This window comes from Andrena cerasifolii, chromosome 1, assembly GCF_050908995.1.
Source record: "Andrena cerasifolii isolate SP2316 chromosome 1, iyAndCera1_principal, whole genome shotgun sequence".
Lineage (NCBI taxonomy): Eukaryota > Metazoa > Arthropoda > Insecta > Hymenoptera > Andrenidae > Andrena > Andrena cerasifolii.
In genome coordinates this window covers 31,822,130-31,845,089 of record NC_135118.1, presented here as the reverse complement: position 1 = coordinate 31,845,089, position 22,960 = coordinate 31,822,130, and the positions used below count along the sequence as shown (strand labels likewise).

At 43.2% G+C, this 22,960-nt stretch overlaps 1 protein-coding gene and 1 pseudogene across 6 annotated transcripts in view; one reads left to right on the top strand and one right to left on the bottom strand.

Annotated features, from left to right (window-relative positions):
• LOC143375869 (protein bric-a-brac 1) overlaps positions 1-22,960 on the top strand; it is a 413,320-nt gene that overhangs the window by 296,421 nt on the left and 93,939 nt on the right. The window lies entirely within an intron of this gene.
• Positions 2,291-3,107, bottom strand: LOC143370979 (uncharacterized; annotated as a pseudogene).

Below are 22,960 nucleotides of genomic sequence, written 5' to 3'. Positions count from 1 at the left end.
TTTTTAAGTCAATTCTTTTCGCGCAAAAATCAGGTCTTCAACTTTAAATGGTCGCTATTTTGTTTTAAATTAATATTTCGGAAATTCCCTCCGCGAATCAGAGGATACATTAATATACTAACGAAATCTTTTTTGTTTTTTGATTTTAGATAATCTGGTTCCGAATGGCAGTGCTCACCGCAAAAGCAATTTTTTAAAAATGCTTCTTGGATGTCGCTTGTTATTTTATTATAAACGTAAACATTTTCCTACGAAAAAATTACCAAATGTCCTTTAAATGTTGCTCTTTTAAGCGCAAAAAGTTCTGTAAAAATATACGCTTCCGCTTCTTCAAAAAAAATTCACAAATATTCGCCTCTTTTCGTCCGCCTGACTAGGTATAACCCCTTAAACGAAAACTCTGCTGAATAAGTAACTCGTTCGTATCCACTTATCATTTATCACCCGGAGCGAGTGCAAGATACGACTGTCATGTAAATATCCCAGTAAACTGCTCTCAACCAGCACTTAAACTCTTCGCGATCTCTTACGAACGCTTGTCAGCCGGAGTTAATCAGCCGATCCGTGACGCACTCAGCTCACACGCGGTTGGCAGCTAGGGTTCTGGATAGTGGGTTAAGAGGGAACGCGTTAAGGCTGGTTGGGGTTGCGAAAGAGGCGATCCTGGCGATCGCTGAAGGCGGAAGGTGGCGGTAGAGAAAGGTCGAGAAGGAGCAGGAGCAGGAGCAGCGGGGGTGGGCGCGAGAGGGTGGGTAGGGTCGGTCGGTGGGACGAGGGGATGAGAGAGAAGTCGGAGGGTCGGGGTGGTACCAAACACTGCTCGCTAGCTCGCTAGCTCGCGTACTATTGTGTATACTATTGTTCTGGTTGGCTAATATCCAAGATGGCCGCCGAGTTATACTCGGTCCCGCGGTGTGCGTGTCCTCTCGGCGTGCACGCGCGCGCCCGTACGCGCGTGTAGGTGGAGGAGCGAGTGACGCGACGCGTCGGGGGCGCGGACGGAGGTATGCGCGCCGGAGCGCTCAAGTAACGCATAGGCATACGAGCGCGTATTTGTGTACGGGGAATTCAGTGTACCGAGCAATGCACGGAGCGATGCATATATACGCGTGAGATAATAGCCATTGGCGGAGCCTTAGTCTCCTCGAGGTATATCGATCTGGCGTCGTTGCCGAACACCGAAGACTTCCTGTTTGCGGCGGCTAGCGGCGCTGGGACGCCGCTGACACGCTGCTGGTACCCCCGCGTTACCCCGGTCCTTCTCTCCGCCCCTTCTGCCGCCGTTATCGTTACCGTTACCGTTCACCTTCGCCGTTCCCGTTACCGTTACCGTTACCGTTCTCGTTCCCGGTGCTCCTGTCCCGAGCACGGCGCAAAACCCGCCCAAGAAAGGGGAAAAGTCGGGGCTAACCACCCTCCGATAGAGCTTGTTCGCGGCCCGGCGTTTTCAATGTAATGTTTAATTCCGAACTAAGATTGCCAAATTGTACAAGTTAACCGAGGAACCAAAGACCGAGGAGGGTCTGAACGCAGCTGTGCTCAACTGCGATCCAGGGAGCTCTGCCCTGGGACAAGAGTCCGGCGTCTCTGGAAGCTCTGGAAACCACCACCACCGAAACTGGGAAAAATACTAAGGTAATTGTGCAGAACAGGTGTTTCCCCACCGATTTCAATGATTTTTGGATATGTTGTCGGGGACATGATTCTGAACAACTTTTTTCTTTGCACGTTACTGCCGCTCGACCTTCGTTTCCGAGATATTCGCGAAAAACTGCTGCTGCTACTACAATGTACAGTGGTCCCCGGATTATCGAGAAAGATTCGGGACCGGGGAATTCTCCATAAACCGGGGCAGGGGAAGTTGTTTGCGCCTAATAAACTGACCCTTGTCAGGACCCTCGCTCGAACCGTCTGACGAGGAAACTAAACGACGTAAGCCGAGAGTGAGTGAAGGTATGAAAAGAGCAAGGTATAGAATATAAAGGAGAAAGGATGTGGAGGAATATATATATTCCTACGTAAATTCCATTTTAATAATCGCATAATCGCGTTTTTAATGTAATGGGGGAAATGTTTCCACTTAGTAACGAAACTGAAACTTAATTATTGTCAATAAATTTCAAAATTTAACTAAGAGCGAACTAAGATAGTTATATATATTTAGTTAAATTTTGAAATTTCAATATATATATATATAATATTGAAATTTCAAAATTTAACTAAATATATATATATATATATAATTACCTTAGTTCGCTCTTAGTTAAATTTTGAAATTTATTGACAATAATTAAGTTTCAGTTTCGTTACCAAGTGGAAACATTTCCCCCATTACATTAAAAAACGCGATTATGCGATTATTAAAATGGAATTTACGTCGGAATTGGAACTCCGCTATGTATCCGGAATAATGGTATTCACGTGTTCCATAACGCGGAACGTTTGCTCGTGTTTCCCGCCACGCACGCTCTATGTTTTGACTGTGTGCCCCTGTATCCGGATCAACAAAGTTGATTTTATGATTCACTATTAAGTGTCTGCAGCCTTCTTGATTTAAACAATTGTAAGATTTCCAACAGTCCGACATGACTGTTGTTCCTGGTTTAATCCATTTCTTTTTATAACGGAAAGTAGAGTTTCGCAAGTTCGATTTGGTACTCGTTCAATGAAAGCTTGCTTACTATCTCGTTCAATTCCTCTAAACACCCACTGTCCAGTAACAAGTCGGCCCTTGTTGTATTTACGCTTGCCAATCTTAGCCTCGTCAATTTCGACGACTTTGTTTTCGCCTCCTATTTGAACCGAAGATTTCTCGACCCATAATTCACACAACTCCCTGCAAAAGCTCGCCCAATCGACTGCTGTGTGCGAAGAAATGCCTAATTCTTGTATCAAAAATGTTTGTCCGGGTGGCCGAAGCATTATATGCTAAGCAAAAAACCGACAAATATTCTGAATTGGCACGTGTATATTTTCAAACCAGGTATTATGAAGTGAACTAATTCTTGACAGACACTGTTGTTTTACGCGTTCTTTGATTCTGTTCATTTTATAGAATGTGTTATAACACGCAAAAACTAATGTTCTACTATTAAACGTCATTTCCTTTCTGCATTTCGCGCAACTCATCCCGCCATGAATTAATTTTTGTTCAATTAAAACCTCCAGTAAATTGTTATAATCATTGCAGATATTTAAAAATTCGTACAATTTCATTTCAAACACTCTCGGTGCAGCCCAATGTAGTCGCTAATGACCATAGAAGTAGATGCGACTCTAAACGCTGAATTAATAAAAAAAAAACTCTCGGTGCGGAAAACTAAAGTGATACGTATTTCACGTCGTGACGCGTGTACAACAATACTCAATAAACAGTCGAACAGCTGCATACAATGTATGTACAGCCGTCTTTAGTTAAAATGTCCTATCTAACATTTTGAAACAACCGAGAAAACTGAAGTTTTATCTTTTACTTTGTACCGTCCTTATTTTCCTTCATTCAAATTAAAACATGTTGTCATTATTTCGTAACAGCCTAATATAATTTCTTGTAATAGGTGTACGGGTAGGTGATATATTATTACCGTACCAACTGATTAATTGTTTTAGATAGGATATTATAACCATCTGGAAAGAAGTTAGGTTAAATACATTATACTATTTATAAATCCTTACGAAGCACGTAGAGTTTTCTAACTTTAATTAAAAGGTAAAAGGCGTGTGGAACTTCAAGTATTTCAACATATCTCAAAAAATGAAAAAATGCTAGATAGTACAGTTTAACTAAGGAGCGCAGTGTAGGTATGGGCAGAATGCAGAGCAATAACGATAGTTTTTGGCAAATATCTCGGCAACGAAGGTCGAGCGGCGGTAATATGTATAGGAAAAAGTTGTTCAGAATGTTGAGTTTCACAACATATCCAAAAATCATTGAAATCGGCGAGGAAACACCTGTTCTGCATAATTACCGAAACGATTACCGCGCAGACGCCTGGTTGCTCGTCGATGTAAATTATTATCCAAGTTTTTCATCGTCGGTGCCTCCTTCGTCGCCTGAATAAAACTCGGGCTCTAGTTCTCGTCCTTTTTCCCCCGCTCGTCCAGCTCCCCCTATCTCCAACCCCCCGCGGTTGCACCCTCCCGTTTCGTCGCTTTCCTCTGTCTCCATCTCTTTCACCCCCCCATCCCCTGCACGCACTCTCCATTCGCACGGCCGCGTAGACGCCGGCATAAAATGTAGATTAATATAAATATTCATAAACACCATAAAGTTTATGTCTCTGTAGCGGCAGCGCCCGGCGAGCGAGGGTGAGGAACGAGCGGCGCGTTTCGCTCGTCGTAAAACCGCCCCCAACTACCTTTGCTCGCTCGCCCCGAACCCGCTCCAGCCCCCTCCGACGCCGTGAAAAGATCGCGGAAAAAGCGGAGGGGCGAGGAAGGGCGTTAAAAGGAACGGACAGGGACGAGAAAGGAAACTGCGACGCAGTTCCGACTTCGTTCGTTTAACCTTCGAGGAAGCCAGCGTCTCCGCGAGCGGGGAGGAACACTCGCTCGTTTTACGCGGCGAGTTTCTTTCGCGAACGGCCCCGCGGTGAAAAATCGACGGGAGAATTAACTCGCCAGCGACGCACCTCTCCAGTCCTCGTCTGAATGTCTCCGCGCGACACTCCGCGCCGCTAGAAACTTGCGACTCTGCCCAACCGACGCTTATTAAAACGTTTTATGCTAATATCGTCTCAGAGGTTAACTACTCGTGGTCATTGCATCGAAGATTGGCGTGTTTTCAGTTATACGGGAAGAGGTATTGGGAACACGGCCAAATTGCACGCGAGTAGCGTTTGCCTTGAGAATCTTAAGTTACAGCGGTGAACAACCCTGTTTAGTAGCACAAAATATTGATTAACATTAAATAAATAGTTCTTTCATACTTGGAAGGAAATATTTTTTTCGTAATATTTAAGGAAAATATGTACAGAATATTTTCTTTCTAATATTATATAAATATTTATCTTATATTTGGACAAAAGTACTAGTTTTTCCTAATATAAAATAATATTTCCAGTATATTGGGGAAAAAATATTTGCTTTTTAATCTAGAATAAATATTGCGTGTATATATAAATATCAAAAAGAGATTGAATCTCTTTTTAATATTTGATGTATTTAATATTTTGTGCTACTGGGGAAGTGGAGAGCAGCCCTCGCAAATCGGTAGACAGTTAAATCTATATTTTTTTATTATTAACGCAGTTTTAATCTCCGCACGGAGATTATTCTGCAAAACATTCTGCACTTATTACAAATATGTTGATACACATATTTATAAATATGGAATTTCCTTAAGAGGTCTTAACACTGTAATGTCCCATAAAATTAACTTTGTCTGGAACTTTTTTTATCAAAAAAAAAATGTGTTTACAAAATTGAAGTTTTTTCTATTTATTGATACGTGTTTTGAGAATACAATTTTTTTCATATTCTTACAATGCTCACTTTTGCCAAAATAAGTGGGTGTAAAAAAAGTCACCCCGATTGCGCGGTCGATTAGGGCGTTACAGTGGGAAGACCCCTTAAATCACTAGCAAACGAAGATCCCGAATCCGAAAATTCAAAAATTGTGAAACTTTGTGAATATGTAGGGGATTTCCTCCCAATTACAACGCGATTTTTGTTTGCTGCCCAAATTCACTCGAACAGGGTGAAAATAACCCCTGAAAATTCGGCTATTTTCCGATTTTGTGTTATAACTCGCGAACTGTAAGCGATAGAAAAAAAGTTTCCAGACAAAAGTTACTTCTTTTAATCAGATCTATCATTTGGTAAAAAAATATTTTACAGTTCACGAGTTACAACGCAACATCGTAAAATAACCGGATTTCCAGGGGTCAATTACCACCCCCTTTGAGTGAATTTGGGCAGCAAACAAAATTGCGTTGTAATCAGGAGGAAATCCCCTACATATTCACAAAGTTTCGGAATTTTCTGAATTCCCGGGCTCGGGATGTTCCGTAAGTAGCATTCGTTTAACTACGAATTGTTGAGAATAGCGAAGTATAGCGTGAGCTATAGTAACGTCTACTCGGGCCTATCGCTGATTTGTCAGTTGTTGATTCTCGAACCTCCGGTAACGCGAGTGTCTCGCATGACCTGTAAATACCAGTTCAGTCTCGAGCCGTCGTTCAAGGAGAGCATTTCTCTTTGCTCTCTGTATCTAGTAAACCATAATAGGAGTCCACAAAACCATTATTTCTACAACCCGAATAAACTAAATTGCATATTTCTACTGTGGGCTTGTAAATTTAGGTACCACATCACATGATAAGGTAACTCGGGGTAACATGCCACAGTTAATTTTGAAACGCGATATCTCGCAAGTATAAGTAGATACAGGGAAGTAGATAAAACCATATGAAAGTGTAATTAATTCTGTATATTGACTAATCAGTAAAGATATGTTACTTTTATAGTTCAATGAGAAACGTACAAATACAAAAGTCCTCGAAAGTGGAATATTACCTCAGTAATATGCCACAAGCTAATGAAGTGCGAAGTAATCACTCAAATTTTTGAGAATCAACAATATTTTAAACTATTCAAGCTATTAGTAACTAGTAACAAATATCTGAACTCAATGAAACATAAAATATATTTGGAAAAAAGCTATTTCTATTAAACTAAACAGTCCCCAATCTCTACGCAGTTTTCATGGACCCACTTTTTACAACAAGTAGTTTTTACCCAGTCACATTTAGGTTCTTTTTTATCGTAATAATGTCGTTCACATATTGCACAGTGGTTGCACATTTTCTGCATCAGTCGAATTGTCATAAAAAATATCTACAGTCTCAAAATTTGTTCTATATTGTAGTACGAGTCTTTTTCACCATTCGAATAGCTTCCTTTAAACTTTCGTTTGAAGTTCGTACATACTTCTTAGGCATGGTTCTAATACAAAAAAAAACAACTCGATGGCATTAAATAGAAAGAGTTACAAAAATATTAGTTTGTGGCATATTATACCGACAAACATGTGGCATATTACTCCACACGGTCATAAAACGAAGAATTGAAAATCTCTCCACAAAGTACACAGTGTTAACAGATATGCGAGAGGTTGTAAAATTCGTTTGTTAGTCTACTTTGTCATAATCCATTGATTTTTTGTATAACTGTTCACACAAATGTATAATTTGTTAAATAGTGCACAGATGCCGTTACCATTTGCACTAATTCCGTTCAATTTAGTGTAACTGCTAAGACGACAATAAATTTTGGCTTCTGCCTTCGTTTATTTTCAGTAAATCCAGGTAAGTTATAAAAGTATCGTCTTGATCTAATTTCACACTGTAGCATTCTAGTTGCAGTGTGAAATTAGATCAAGACGATATTTGTATAACTTACCAGAATTTACTGAAAATAAACGAAGGCAGAAGCCAAAATTTATTGTCGTCTTAGCAGTTACACTAAATTAAACAGAATTAATGCAAATGCTAACGTCATCTATGCACTATTTAAAAAACCATTGAGAAATGGCATATAACCCCGAGTTACCCTAATGTAAGAAAAAAGCCTCGTACTCGCAGTGCATTAATCAGTTAGCCCCCATTTTTTGGTCAAAAGTTAAATGTATTTCTTACTCCGAATTGATACCTTCCACTTAAATTACTCTGCAGTTACTGAGAGAAATTGTTAGGTACACCAGCCTTCTACGTTAAAGCCGAGATAAACCCTTGCTCGAGATCCGAGGGGGTGAACCCATGCGTTTCGGTAGAAGCTTGCACAAACAAGCGGGAGCCGTGGCAAAAAAATTCCACGATTCTACCCGAAGGTTCCGCGGCATCTACCTGAAGCGAAGTGTCCCTGAAAAAGATGAGTCGGCCGCGGAGCATCCAGTGTATTACACATAAGACGCTCGAGTGTCGCGAGGCTGCTGTTTTTAATGAACAGCCATGTCATTCGCGTTGCAAACGGGTGAATGACTGGATGCTGACGGGGAAAGAGCAACGACGGAGCCCGCCGCGTTTTCGTTTTGGCCCTCCCCGCCCCGGGGTGAGTCTCGTCTCGGTTGCCATTTTCCCCTGACTTTTCGAAAAGTCGGGTTCGGAGCACGAGTGGACGGGCCCGGCTGGCAAGCGACGAGGAGCGGAGCAGGGAAAATAGAGCCGAAAGAGGTGGAAAACGGGAGAGAAGGGGAGTCCCGTTTGCGATTCAGCTTTGAGCAGCGTTGCATGGTCGCGACACGCGTGCCCTTATAATTAATGAATTAATGGTCGACTAACGCGATCCTCGACGGAAGCGTGGCATTTTTAATTTTACGACCACGCGACCCAGGCAGCCGGCGGTTTGCCTCGGCTGGCGTGTTGTGATTTTTATCGGGCAATTAACGCGACCGTACACGTGTTGCGCCAACGTTTACGCCTCGTTGACCGGTCGTCGACAATTAAAACTAACCCGAAGAACCGGGATTATCGTCCGCGCGCGTGCCGCGACAAACGTGAAAGGCTGTTTCCCTTCCTTTCGCCGGCCGGATTACAGGGTGCGCGTATCGCGACAGATCACAGCCGAAACAAAGCGGCCACCTCTGGCGGACATCTACAAAAATCGGGAGAGACTGTCTAGTAGCTCGGTGAACGCTGCTCTAAAACAAACGTTAATTATTCCCGAAGGCTTTGCGAGTACGCGCCGCTCCAGACGAGTTTTTGTCGCCTGGCGTTATAGCGCCGAGTTGCTAGTAACGTAGCGGAGAAAGAAGTACTTACAGCGGGACACGGGAACGGAGAGACGGACTGGAAAAACCGTGGCCCGGCTGTTTAGCTTGGAATGAATCTTCCGACAGATCCGTCGGCGAGTCGCTGAAGGGCGGAAGGGCGGCGCGAGGGTGGAGCGGGAGCGGGTTGAACGTATCGCGATCAGCATCGATACTACGCCGAAACGGTCGCGATAATCCTCGGACTCGCGCGGTATACGCGTATCATCGTTCCACAGCGACGTGTCACCGGCATTATCTAATTCGGCGCGTAAATTCCACGCCCGATACGGTATTGTCGATTCGTTATCGAGCACAGGCCAGCCGTTTCTTTTCCTTCCGTCGCACGAGCAATGGAGACATTAGCCGGGGACCCTCGCGCGCCCCCTCTCAGCTCGGCGGGCCGCCTGGCCGCCCCCGGGGTGGTCCTGGCATACTTTAGCCCGAAGGAAATGTAACAGGGACAGCTGGTTTATAATTGAGCGAAACTTTTTCAGACGCCGCAAAAATGATGGAATCGAGTGCCGCGTGCAATATTAAGGGATTTGATTGGATTCGTATCCGATGGAGATGTAGGTCAGTGCTATAGGTGGAAGGTAGCGCGATAAAGTGCTATTTATTAAGTCGCTGGTTTAAATATATCGCTTTAACATTGCCTCCGTTCGATCTCGCGAATAGAAGGTGTGTCTCGATTCGGAATAGGGTTGGTCGCTGCTCCACATAAAGACCCTCATCCCTGGGGTACTGTGTAGATCCCGGGACGAAAAAGTTCTGGAAGTCTCGTTTTTAAAAAAAAATTCTATTAGAACTTATACAGCTATGTTTCGTTTAAGAAAATATCTGTTCCTATGGAATTTTTATTGAAAGAAATGTTACCCTTAGGAACTTCTTTTGAAAGTGTTCTCTTGGAACAGATATTTTAGAACCTGTGTAATAAAGTTCCATGGGAACTAGTTGTATTAGAACGTTTATTAACAAAAGGTTCCATAAGAAGAAGAAAAATAGTTTAGGTAATTGAAATGAAACTGTACATAAAATATGTCAAATTTTTACAGAGGGTCAAAGATGAAATACAGTTTTTCGGGGATATTATGTTATCTATTAGTTCTACGGCAAAAATAGTTATTATAAAATTTGTAGGTCAGCAAATTCTCTACGAAACAGGTTATATGAGTTTTTTTGTAGGAGTAACCATTTTTGTTGTTAAATAAAAAACAATATAATATTATATTCTTCGTGTTTATTTAATAAAATGTATGAAAATCAGAACGTAAGTAATTAATAGTTTCATAAGAAGTATTGAAAAGAGAACTTGTCAAGAATAATATCTAAATAACATATTTTCATAACTTACATGAACCAAAATACATAAAAATTCTGTAATATCTGCGTCGGAATTATCTGCATAGGTAACTATTACAAATAAATAACGCATTCAGAGTCTCAATTTAACTGTAATAATTATTTATTATTGTTGCAGTAGGTACTATTCGTTGAATAGTATTCAGTATTCAATACAACGATTGAGAACTTTTTTAATATCGACGCGCAAAATGTCTGTTCCTGTTATAGAAAATTTTTTATTTCTATATTTCATACTTTCCATTGCAACTAGAACTTCTATTTTCAACAACTTTTACTTCATCGGTTCTCGCAGGAACGTATGGCGTGAGAACAATTTTTAAAAATATTCCATGCTTCAAACAGAACCTATCGAAAAGTTCCAGAGCTCTTTGGAAGCCTGTTTCAAATAGAATTTCGCGGCGCGCAGCTTTCGCCGTGGCGCGCGCAACAACGAAGCGTGTTAAAAAGGGGCTGCGGGTCCGAGCAACTGTTGCATCTGCGTCTTCACGCGAACGAGCGAGCACGGTGAAACCGCAATCGTCGACCGCTGTTTTCGTCGATTATCCGCGCACGCGGCACAGCTTTGGGAGGGTGCCTGCCCCGTTCAAAGCATCGAAATCGCGGATGAGAAGAAGGAAGGAGCGAAGCTGGCGAGCGAGGGAGACAGGAGGATAGAGAGAGAGGGTGGGTGGGCCAGAGAGCGAAACAGAGAAGACCGGATAAGGGAAAGAGGGTATGGGGACGCATCCGCAGGAAAATCGCAACTCCGCGGAATGTCGGTTTCGACGGTCGAGGGCCAACAGGAACGGGTACACTGGAGCGGGAACGAATCGAGCCGGGCTGTCGCGTCGAAAGGGTGGAATTTGGCACGCGCCAAACTTGTCTCGCGTTTACAGAGAAATTAAAACGCTCTCGTCAACCCCTTTGTTCCCGACGATGTCGCGGATTCTTTTGGGGCGCGCGACTCTGTTCCCGGCCCGTTGATCGCTCGAGCGGCACCCTAAAATCCTGCCCGCAGTTCTACATATTTAGAAATGTGGTCGCGAACGGGGGAGGGTCGGTAGGAGGCTCGTTGAAGGCACCAGGGGACGCGCGGCGAAAATGCCGGCCGATGATATTCGGTGATTTCGCGCGTACGCTCGCAGCTACAAATCGTTCTTCGCGGTAAGCGTTGACGAGGGAGAAGGACGAGAGCGCGTTGCCGGCGGAGGGACAGGGAGGAAGCGTGAAAGAGCAGGGAAAGAGAGGAGGCGCGCGAGGGCAACGAGGCCGCATAATCCGGCCGCAAAATCCGGAAGCGTTTAACATAATTAGGTATCGGGTGTCGAGTATCGGGTGTCGGGGGTGTGGAGGGAGATGGAGGAGGGAAAGGGTGGTCCGGCGGGGAGGGTGGAGGAAGAGCGGAGGGGGGCGAAGCGGGATGGGTGGGCCGGGCGGATAGGAGGAGGCTGATGCCGATGCGCGAGGGTGGCGAGATGTGCAGGGGGTTGGGAGCGAGGGCCACACGCTTCGATTGGCGCGAAAGAGACGAAAATCGAGCGTGGAAGAGATGGAGGAGGATGGAGGAGGATGGGCACGCGCGAGGTGTGCACGTCGCGCGCGCGTTTATACCGGACAGTGGCAGAGGTCGTGTGCGAGCGCCGGGGGAAAAAGAGACCGATGGATCGAGAGCGAAGGTGGGAGAGAAAGGGTAGCGCGCGGTATCCGTGCGCCCGGTATGACGATACGTGTGCCGGCGGGTGTGTTAATCGTTAGCACGTTGTCGTGGTAAAACAGTTTGGCGTTTTAGCCCGTGTCGCGAGTCCTGCCGTCACGAGTCGGAGCCGAAGCTTCCGGTTTATATACCGTCGTATGTACAGGTGGCACGATAACGCGACGTCATTAATTCGTCGTTAACGCTGCACCGGGCCCTTCTCCCTCCAAAATCGGACGACGCGCCGGGCCAATATGCGACGCGACTTTCTACAAGTCCCTGCATCATGCAAGCATGTACGATCGCACTGTAGCCCAGCGAAATTAGACGGAAGTCTGGCCAAACTGCGGAATATTTCGCAGCAAGTGAAATTGTGATTTCTGTAGGGGTCTTTATTTCGTCGTTTTAAACAGTATGTCAAAAATCCCCATCGATGCGACCGCTGCTAAGAATTTTACAGAGGGTTAGAGATACAAAAAAATAAACAGTTTTTCGCGAATACCTCGTTATCTATCAGTTTTACGGCAATGATAGTTATTATGAAGTTTGTAGATTAGTAAATTCTCTACAAAGCAGGTTCTATGAGTTTTTTTTGTAGGAGTAACCATTTTCGTGTATGACGGGTTAAGGGGTTATACCACCTAGTCAGGCGGCCGGAAAGAGGCGAATATTTGTGAATTTTTTTTGAAGAAGCGGAAGCGGTTAATTTTACAAAACTTTTTGCGTTTAAAAGAGCAACATTTAAAGAACATTTGGTAATTTTTTCGTAGGAAAATGTTTACGTTTATAATAAAATAACAAGCGACATCCAAGAAGCATTTTTAAAAATTTGCTTTTGCGGTGAGCACTGCCATTCGGAACCAGATTATCTAAAATTAAAAAACAAAAAAGATTTCGTTAGTATATTAATGTAACCTCAGGTTGACGGAGGGAATTTCTGAAATATTAATTTAAAACAAAATGGCGGCTATTTAAAGTTGAAGTCCTGATTTTTTCGTGTAAAAATCACGCGAAAAAATCAGAATTTCAATTAATGTTTTAAATTAATATTTCGGAAAATTCTCTCCGTCAACCTGATGATACATTAATATACTAACGAAATCTTTTTTGTTTTTTGATTTTAGATAATCTGGTTTCGAATGGCAGTGCTCACCGCAAAACCAAATTTTTAAAAATGCTTCTTGGATGTCGGTTGTTACTTTATTATAAACGTAAATATTTTTCTACGAAAAAATTACCAAATGTTCTTTAAATGTTGCTCTTTTATGCGCAAAAAGTTCTGTACGAATATATGCTTCTGCTTTTTAAAAAAAAATTCACAAACATTCGCCTCTTTTCGGCCGCCTGACTAGGTATAACCCCTTAAAACATTACAACCCTCATACTAATCACAAGGGAAGACCCCGAACCCGGGAATTTAAAAAATTATAAAGCATTGTGAATATGTAGGGGATGTCCTCCTGGGTACAACGCAGTTCTGTTTGCTGCCGAAATTCACTCCAAGAGGGTGAAATTGACCCCTGATAATCCGGTTATTTTTCGATTTTATGTTATAATTCGCGTACTGTAAGAACTGTCAAAACTGTAAGTTACCAAATATTAGTCCTATGTAAAAGAAGTAAGTTTTTCCTGGAAACTTTTCTTCTATTTCTTATAGTTCGCGACTAATAATACAAAATTGAACATTTTTCAGGGGTCAATTTCACCCTTTTAGAATGAATTTGGGCAGCAAACAAAATTGTGTTATACTCGGGAGGACATCCCCTACATATTCACAAAGTTTCATAACTTTTCGAATTTCTGGATGCAAAATCTTCCGTTGTGAAAAATACGAGGGTTGAAACTTGGTAACCCGTCATACATGAAAATGGTTACTCCTACAGAAAAACTCATTCCACCTGTTTTGTAGAGAATTTTGTAACCTAAAAATTTCATAATATCTATTTTTGTCGTAAAACTGATAAATAACGGGATATTTTATTTTTACCTCTGACCCACCGTGAAATTCTTAGCGGCGGTCACATTTAGGGAGACGTTTGACGTGTCGTTGAAACGACCAAATAAAGGCCCATACAGAAGTTCATCTTGCTGGGAATTATACCGCAGACAGATCCTAATTTCACTGGACCACAGTGGATTAAAGTTTTTGCGCGGTCCCCGAGCAACAACTCGGAAAGAAGCTTTGGTAAACACATTCAAGTCCCGAGGCGTTCTTGCAGCCGAATCGTGACATCGCGCGATCCTTTCCTTTTTGCGGCCGATCCGCTGCAAATGACGGCCAATTACGCGGCTCCCGGTAGCCACCGAAATCGCCGCGTCCAGTGGAAATAAATAAAACGCGATCGCCGGAGGTGGACAAAAAAAAAAAAAGAGAAACGTCCCCGGGAATAGCGCGACGCTCGGTGTTTCGCGCGTGAGGCGCGAATAAAATAAAAGAGTTTATCGGCCGCTTATAATCCGGCCCGTTTCATCCGGGGTAACGATCGCTGGCGATGAGCTACAATTCCGTCGGTTAAAAAGCGCCGTGTCTCGACTCGGGCGCCTCGCTAATCCGCCGGGCGGAAAAAAAGAAGCGTATCCGGGGGAAGATGTTAAATAACACACTGTCTGCGGAGCGACGCAGTTGCTTTCAGTAATCAACTTCTTGTTAACGAGTAATCGAGCGTGTAACAGCCTCCGTGCATGAAATCCTGGTGGCAAAAAGGCTCTTCGGGACAAGTTCTCTAGAGCAAGTTGCCTGCGGAGCTTTCGCATTCATCTCTCGATCAACGAATCCACGCGATACACGTCTCTCCTAACCCAGTCTCTGAGACACAGTGTACGGAAGGGTAGCGAAATTGGAGCGACAAGGGTAGCCGGACGATATGGAAGGGACAGAGCCCCTCCGCTGACCTTGAACGGCCAGTTGATTTTGTCCCGGGTTAGCGCAAGTTTCGCTCGCCTGGCCCTCGAACTTTGCGCCTGGGACGAGGGTAGGGAAGAAGTTTCGAGAGGTCTCTGAACAGTGGTCGTGGCAATTACCGTACCCCCAGCCTGCCCGCCAGCCGTTTTCCGCTTCCTCCTCGGCTTGTTGCCGGGCGAAACGCGAGAATTGAAAAGACGGTCGAAGATAGACAATGGCTGTATCGAAGGAGCGTCGTTAGGGATTTCGCGTACGTGGAAATGGAAGCACATTGCTGGCATGTGCGGGGCGCGCTGTTGTGCGGGGAGAGAGAGAGAGAGTGAGTCTTCTTGTGGGTTTGGATCGCGCGGTCGCGACGGCGCGCCGCCTTTTCGGGCTTTGCGGTCTGCTTCGAAACGGGCGAGAAGTCACGGGACAAAACCTGGCTTCGACGCATTGTTTCGTTGTTTTCAATGGCGCGTGCACAATGCGGGCCGATGCGCGGATGGCGAAGTTCCATCCATCGGACGTGCGCGCATTCGTTCCCCGGTATCAACGTATGCATGCTCGCTCGTTCGCTGGTTCGTTCCGTTCGTCGACCGTTCGGTTCGTTTTCGTATCGTCTATTCTCGAAGGTTTGCCCTCCCTTTCGACATCTCCCCCACCCCCCACCCCCCCTCCCCTACCCCCGTCGTTCTCCTTTCACCCGTGCCTCTTTCCTGTTTCCTCTTCCTCTCCATCCTTTGCCTTTTCGTTTTATGAAACGCGAGAGAACGAAGGGGGTAGCGTTTCTCCTCTTGCAACGCACAGAAACCTACCAATAGATACCGCCGTTCCATTACAAGTTGTTAATGAGACAGCTCTGTTACACGCGCCCTCCCTTTCCGCTATCGTCCGACATCGGTGGATCGATGTGTATCGGCCTATTGTCTACCGCGGATAATAATATCTGGGTAACGCCCAAGCAGCCGGAAGAAACCCTCCGAGCTTCCTCCAAGACGCACGTCGCTCTGCGAATCCACGTCGATTATAATATCGTGAGATATACATTAAGGGGTTATACCTAGTCAGGCGGCCGAAAAGAGGCGAATATTTGTGAATTTTTTTTGAAGAAGCGGAAGCGTATAATTTTACAGAACTTTTTGCGTTTAAAAGAGCAACATTTAAAGAATATTTGGTAATTTTTTCGTAGGAAAATGTTTACGTTTATAATAAAATAACAAGCGACATCCAAGAAGCATTTTTAAAAATAAGGTTTTGCGCTGAGCACTGCCATTCGGAACCAGATTATCTAAAATCAAAAAACAAAAAAGATTTCGTTAGTATATTAATGTATCCTCAGGTTTACGGAGAGAATTTTCCGAAATATTAAGTTAAAACAAAATGGCGGCTATTTAAAGTTGAAATCCTGATTTTTAAATCAAATCTTTTCGCGCAAAAGTCAGGTCTTCAGCTTTAAATGGTCGCTATTTTGTTTTAAATTAATATTTCGGAAATTCCCTCCGCGAATCATAAGATACATTAATATACTAACGACATCTTTTTTGTTTTTTGATTTTAGATAATCTGGTTCCGAATGGCAATGCTCACCGCAAAACCAAATTTTTAAAAATGCTTCTTGGATGTCGCTTGTTATTTTATTATAAACGTAAATATTTTTCTACGAAAAAATTACCGAATGTTCTTCAAATGTTGCTCTTTTAAACGCACAAAGTTTTGTAAAAATATACGCTTCCGCTTCTTCAAAAAAAATTCACAAATATTCGTCTCTTTTCGACCGCCTGACTAGGCATAACCCCTTAACGAACAATACTCGTTTGTAACCCCTTTCAGGTCGTCCTTAAATTACGCGAGGCTTTTCGGGGAAGAGGGTCGCGAATTTCTTACGTTTCCTTACAGGAGGTAGGAGAGAGAGGGTCGAGGCAACGTCTTATTTAATATTTTTCTAACCTAATTCTCGACGTGGAATCTTTAAAAAGATTTTAATAACTGAAGAAATGCGATGCAAAAGATATTACGCGGAGGACGGGGGAGGAAGGAGTTGGAATAGAAGATTTTATTGGAAATGGGTTCTCTGAATAAACCACGAAATACTTATTCTTTTGAAACTCTCGTTTATTAAACTAAGCTTTGAAGGACGTCGTACTGCACTGAAGGCAAGACTCGAAGTGAAGAGAAAACGCAAAGGCAATATGAAAAGTCCGTTGCCACTTGAGATAAAGGAACAGGCCTGCGTTCTGTCTTTTACCCTGTCAGTCAGGTATAGACGAACACTCACAGACCCATGGGTCCGCTGACAGTTAGTTTACTGCTTTTGTCAGCAACTGTCACACGTAACCAAATTCATTTCTGTTTTCTTGCTGACGCAATTGTTACCAACAATCCAGCAGATTTTAGGAATTTTTATATTTGATGTGGGATGTTATAAGAACTCGCGAAAATCACCCTTACGTAATTTAAGGACTACCCCTTCTCCTAGACTTCTCAATTACTTAGTAAGATTCGAAGGTCCAGCTACAGAAACGCCAAATCAGACGGGCAGCGCTGAAAAACCGCAAGGGCTCGAAGAAAAGCCGCCGGTTGCTGGTCGTGTGCGTCACGGAGAATGAGATTACGGGAGCGACGAGGAAAGATCTAGATCGGGGCCGAACTGGGTCTGGGTTAATTCGATGAAACCGAGACCGAATCGGTTATCGTTTGTAAACTTGGGTCGCTTCGATTCCGCAAGTATTTCGTGCGCGGATTCGATAAATATTCTACGAAGGATGATGCGATATCCGTTACTCGGCGCGCAGTCGATATCGATCGAATCGTTTCGAAAACGCTTAAGTACCTACCGCGTCGGCTTCCCCGGAATCGAATTACGTAGAAATACTATCGCTGCCGACGCGATACGCCTGTACTTTTGCGATTACTAACGACGCGGATCCTGCTCTAACCGCGCTTTTGCCGATCAGCCTTTTAAATGCTCGGTCGGTTTTATCGAATCGCCTGTCGCGGGATTCCGGCTTTCGGAATCGAAGGCGCATGGGACCCTGGTACGTGTTCATTGCTCTGGGTAACGCGAGTAAAAATGACACCACACTGGGTCGTTTATGTCCGTGGATGCTTTTCTTTACTACTATGGTGTCGGCGCACTGGATCGGTCAGATTAAAACAATTATTATTTTAATAAATTAAAATATAAAATATAATAAATTAAAATAGTACATCAAAGCTATTTTGCAATTAATTAATTGTATATATTAGTTTTCGACGTTTCGATCTTGGTTTAGATCATCTTCAAGGAAAGTTAAAAATATGTATAAAATACTGCGTATGGTATTGAAAATAAGTCACTGTGCTCTGGCACAACGTGTGATTCGCCAGTCGGTTGGAATAAGACTAAGGTAAACCGTGAACAACACATCTGCTTTTAGGAGGTGAAAAAGGGGTGAATACCGTGGACAGTTATAAATATATCTAAAACCCCCGAAATTCTAAATTAAAGGATATACAGTCTACAGTAACCAAACATTCTTGCTCATATGGTGTGTTATATACACTCTTAAAGGCGTTAACGAGCAAACAAACAATTACGTACCAATAAACTGATATGTAGGAATTAGATCATATGTAATTCTATGGAGCAAAAACATCATAAGACATTACTTCTTTAGTAATGTTGCGTAATGTTCCTGTATTTTAGGTGTTTCATACCTAAGATTTACGCTAGGCTGTTTGATCATGTGAATTGCCTCCAAAAGAATTCTCTGATTTAAATTAGTTTCTTTATCAACAATCTTAACATTGACAAAGTCAAACGTATGATCAAAATCTAGCGAATGTTTGGTTAAAGCAGTATGTTGTAGGGGAGATGAAAAAATATTTCTTTTATGTTCATATATTCGTCTTTCTAAAAGTCTTTCTAAAACCGTGATCGAAACGTCGGAAACTAATATATATAATTAATTAATTGCAAAATAGCTTTGATGTATTATTTTAATTTATTAAAATAATAATTGTTTTAATCTGATCGATACAGTGCGCCGACACCATTGTAGTTAAGTTTTACGGTCGAAATTTAGTTTATTTATAATGCTCTTTTTACTGCTTTTCAGTTTCAAAGAATCTGAGGAAATTATGGGATACTTATTCAAGCCTCTACTTTAATATACAATCTTTTTTTTTTAGTTAAATGTTTAAAGGATTAAGTAGGAAAAATACAAATTCGTAAGGAAGTTTAAGAAAAGACGCAATTTGCCCGGACATAAACTACCCAGTGTAGGGGAGACCGGGGCAAAGTGAACCTCGGGGTAAAATGAGCTCTCTTAATTTATTCTTTAACAATAGAATATATTTACAAATTTTGCTGCCGTAATAAATGTGTGTAATACCACAAAGATAATTATGCACATTCAGATATCGAAAAAGGGAAATTCGTTTAAAAAATGACTGCCCTTCTTAAGTAAAATCTCCTATATAGCATTTTTCCATTTATCAAGGAATCTTGAAATATTTGAAGTTCCACACGTGCTTTACATTTAACTAAATCTAATTTCTTTATCCTAACTGCTTTTCAGATAGTTAAAATATTCTATCTGAACATTTAATTAATTGCTACGTTAACCATACACTATCTACCAGTACACCTATTACAAAAAATTATATTAGACTACGAAACAAGGACTACATTTTTTAAATTGAATAAAAAAAACAAGGACACCATAAAGAAAATGATGAAACTTCATTTTTCTCGGCTGTTTCGAATTGCTAGATAGGACATTTTAACTAAGGAGAGGTTGGTCCTTCTGATAAGCAACAAACGAAGAAACCTATCCACTCATTGCTGGATTCTCCAAGCTGAGTTTTCTGCTTGACATTCTGCGTAGACCATAAGCATATTCAAGGGTAGGACGAGTAAGGGCTTGGTATACTAACTACACGATCGTTTTCGTTAATGTCGGATGAAATCTGCTGGATCTCGGAGAGCTGGCGCTTGCGTTAAAATCGAGGTGGCCCGTAGGCCTCCGTCGCGTCCCGTCGCAGCGGTGTCCATGGCTCGGTACGCGTTGGTGCGTGTCCACCGGAATTGCTTTGCATACCATTTCGCGCAATCGCGAGATCTTAATATCGGCTGTAATTTAGAGCGGCGTTCTACCCCTCGACGCCTCCGTTTGCATTATTCTGCGTCCCCAGACGCACTCCCAGATCCCCTATGCCTCTCGCCCCGCTTCGATTTCACGGGCTCGTTTCGCTCCGACCATTTACCCGACACACGCGCCCACTTTTCACCGTTCCCACCGCCTCTATGAATCTTATTTTCATTCCGCGGCCAGCCCCGGTATATCGCGATCTTCGCTTTTTCTCTTTGTTCGGGCCCGTCGGCGCAGAAAAGGTAATTACCGCGCCACTAGCTTCGTTTCGACGTTATCCTTCGAGGAAAGACGGAATTCACTCGCGTGCTCCCGCTGGCCATAATAAAGCTCAACCTTGCAGCATATTTGTAGCAAACACAGCGTCGTTTTGCAGGAGGTTGTAGATCTCGACGCAACGTCACTGTCTCTTGCGACGTCTTGCGGTCACAAAAGCTCACTGGATGGTAATTACCAAAAGGTATGCCGCGCAATAAGTGTAGGCACCCGTTTAACCCTTAACTGGTATCCTGGGTCGCACATGACCCCAAGCACGCAAAGTCCGCTGCAAAATTTTTGGTTGCCTAAGCTTGCAAACTGTTTTTCTAATTAATTTTATAATAATAGTTTAACTTTCTAGGTTTCTATTATTTTACACATTACCTAAGAACAAAATATTCATAGAGGATGATCTAGTGTCGACTTTACAAATTTCTGTGTCCTTTTTTATTGTTGTATTCCGTATTTTTCGTATTACTTTTATTTTATTAAATAACTTCGTACAAATAACGGAAACTAAGACGATTACAGATAAATACTAGATTATAGATTCAGAACTAGATTCTCGTGTCCAGACTATTCGGACTGAAGTGCTCAAGTGCTTCTGACTGGAAGAATTGCGTGTAATATATATATATATGTACGGTTTTCGGTAAGCTGAAAAGTGGGGGTTGTCCTGAGTTTAACGGTCGTTAAGGGATGAGGCATAGAGATCGAGGTTCAAGGATGAGTAATAGGGTACGGATAAGGTCATAAAAGAAGGACTTCAGGATGCTTACTATTGCTATCTGGAAAACTAACGCGCTGACTAATACTTTATATAGATTTAAATGACGTTGGTATACAACATTATTTGGGGTTTGCCACGACCCCAGTATACCAGTCATGTTTGCCAAAAACAGTATACCAGTTAAGGGTTAAAAATTAACAACGGATATAGGTTTGTTGGTCTATGAGAAAGCCCTGTTTAATACACTTGTACAAGAAATTAACAGTGCGAATGCGTTCGAGTTCCTTTGGCTTCTGACGCGGAGGAGCCTGGCTTCACGCAGGAAGACTCCGGAACCTCCTTTCGAGGGTGTGTCTTGGGGAAAAAGGGTGGTCGAAAGTCTAGCTATTGGTGACGCTAGATGGAAATGGTCCTGGAAAATGCAGGGAAATCTTAATGAGTAGTTTGTAGAGACCATGGTATGGTACGTGTAGTAAAAAGACACGTGTATTACATATATCCGTACCTCGATCCGTGTAGCTTTTAGTACACGGGTACCCGTGCACTATTTCACGTGTATTTAAATACACGTGTATCAACGTATTTGTGTATTTTCATCAGAATTGGGCATTAACTACGGGAGAATGGGCAATTGGCGGTCACTTAAGCAATAAGTGAAATAAAACCGAGTGATGTTTTTCAATTTTAAGGATTATCGTTGCGTCTGAAAAGAAGCTCGCTTATTACCAGTAATGCCTTAATTTTTCGTATCAAAATAGGTAATCGATTAAATAAATCTTGTTAATTTTATAATTGTGTTATTAGATACAATCTGAAAATTTGTAAAACCATACTTTCCGCATATTATTCTAGTAAATATATTTAAATACATTAATTCTTTTATGAATTTCGCAATCCCCCAGAGTTCTGGGATATCTATAGATATTAAAAATCAGACGAATCAAAATATGGATACGTTAATATACGTGTATTTATAAATACACGAGTATCTAAATTCACGTGTATTTAAATACACGTGAAATAGTGCACGGGTACCCGTGTACTAAAAGATACACGGATTCAGGGACAGATACGTTTAATACACGTGTACACGTGTATTTAAATACACGTGAAATAGGGATCTCTAGTAGTTTGCTTCATGATCCGGGCGTCGCGCGGCCAGCTGTTCATTGTCCCGGTTGTCAGGAAACCCTCGGCCGTGACTCGGGTCGATTGCCTGAATTTTCGTGACAAGTACGGTGCTTACAATCCTCGTATCAGATTTTCGGGCGCGGACTGACAGGCCGAATGTCTAACAGATGTGGCGTCGCAAAAGGACGAGACACCTTTGTGCGTTCTTGGTGGTCCGGGAAGCTAACGCTGAACAGTATTCTGGGTGGTGCCTTTTCCTTCCAAGTTCGTCTAGGAGACAACTCGAGCGAGAAGCTACAGAGCTGGTAGAGAATCCTAGGATCTGGGAAGAGCGTGTCGCGGGAAACGACGATATCCTCTTTAGCTTTAAACGCGTAACCGTCGAGTGTTGGGTTCTCTTAACCCGCTTCGGGTTCGTGCGGCGGGGTGGGTGGCTGGCGAAGACGGAGACAGGCGGTCGGGGGTGTGGCGCGAGATAGAGTGGGAAAAGGCGAGGAGGAGAGAGTCGGTAGTTGGCGTATTTGAAGCAACGAAGCGGCCGTCTGTATTTTTATATAAAATACGCCGCGTGAGTCTCTTCCCTTTCCTTCCCCTGGCTCTTCTCTCGCATCACCGCCACCGCCGCCAGCAACAGCACCGCCGTAGCCGCAGCCGCCCCCGCAACACCCGCTCCTCTCGCCGCTGCGCCCAGTGCATTCAGGCATTTACATCAAGAGACTGCGCGACGATGATAATTAGTATATAAGAGGATGGTTGAAACGCGGAACCCCTAGACCACGCTGTACTGACTTCTGTAGACCACTAGAGGGTGGTTTACCCTGTCCTGTCCCTCCGCAGCTATCCGTCGCGCAGCCACGAGAATAAAAAGACGCGTAGGCACGTACGCACACTTAAACGTACCGCAGACCTTCGTGTATCCTCCATTCTCCGCGTTCCGCTTTCTCCTCTCCTCTTCCGGCCGCCGACACTTTTTCTTCTCCCACCCCCGCGCGACCCACCTCGCGTCCCTTGTCCTTTCCTGCTCTCATCTTCCCCTCGCTAT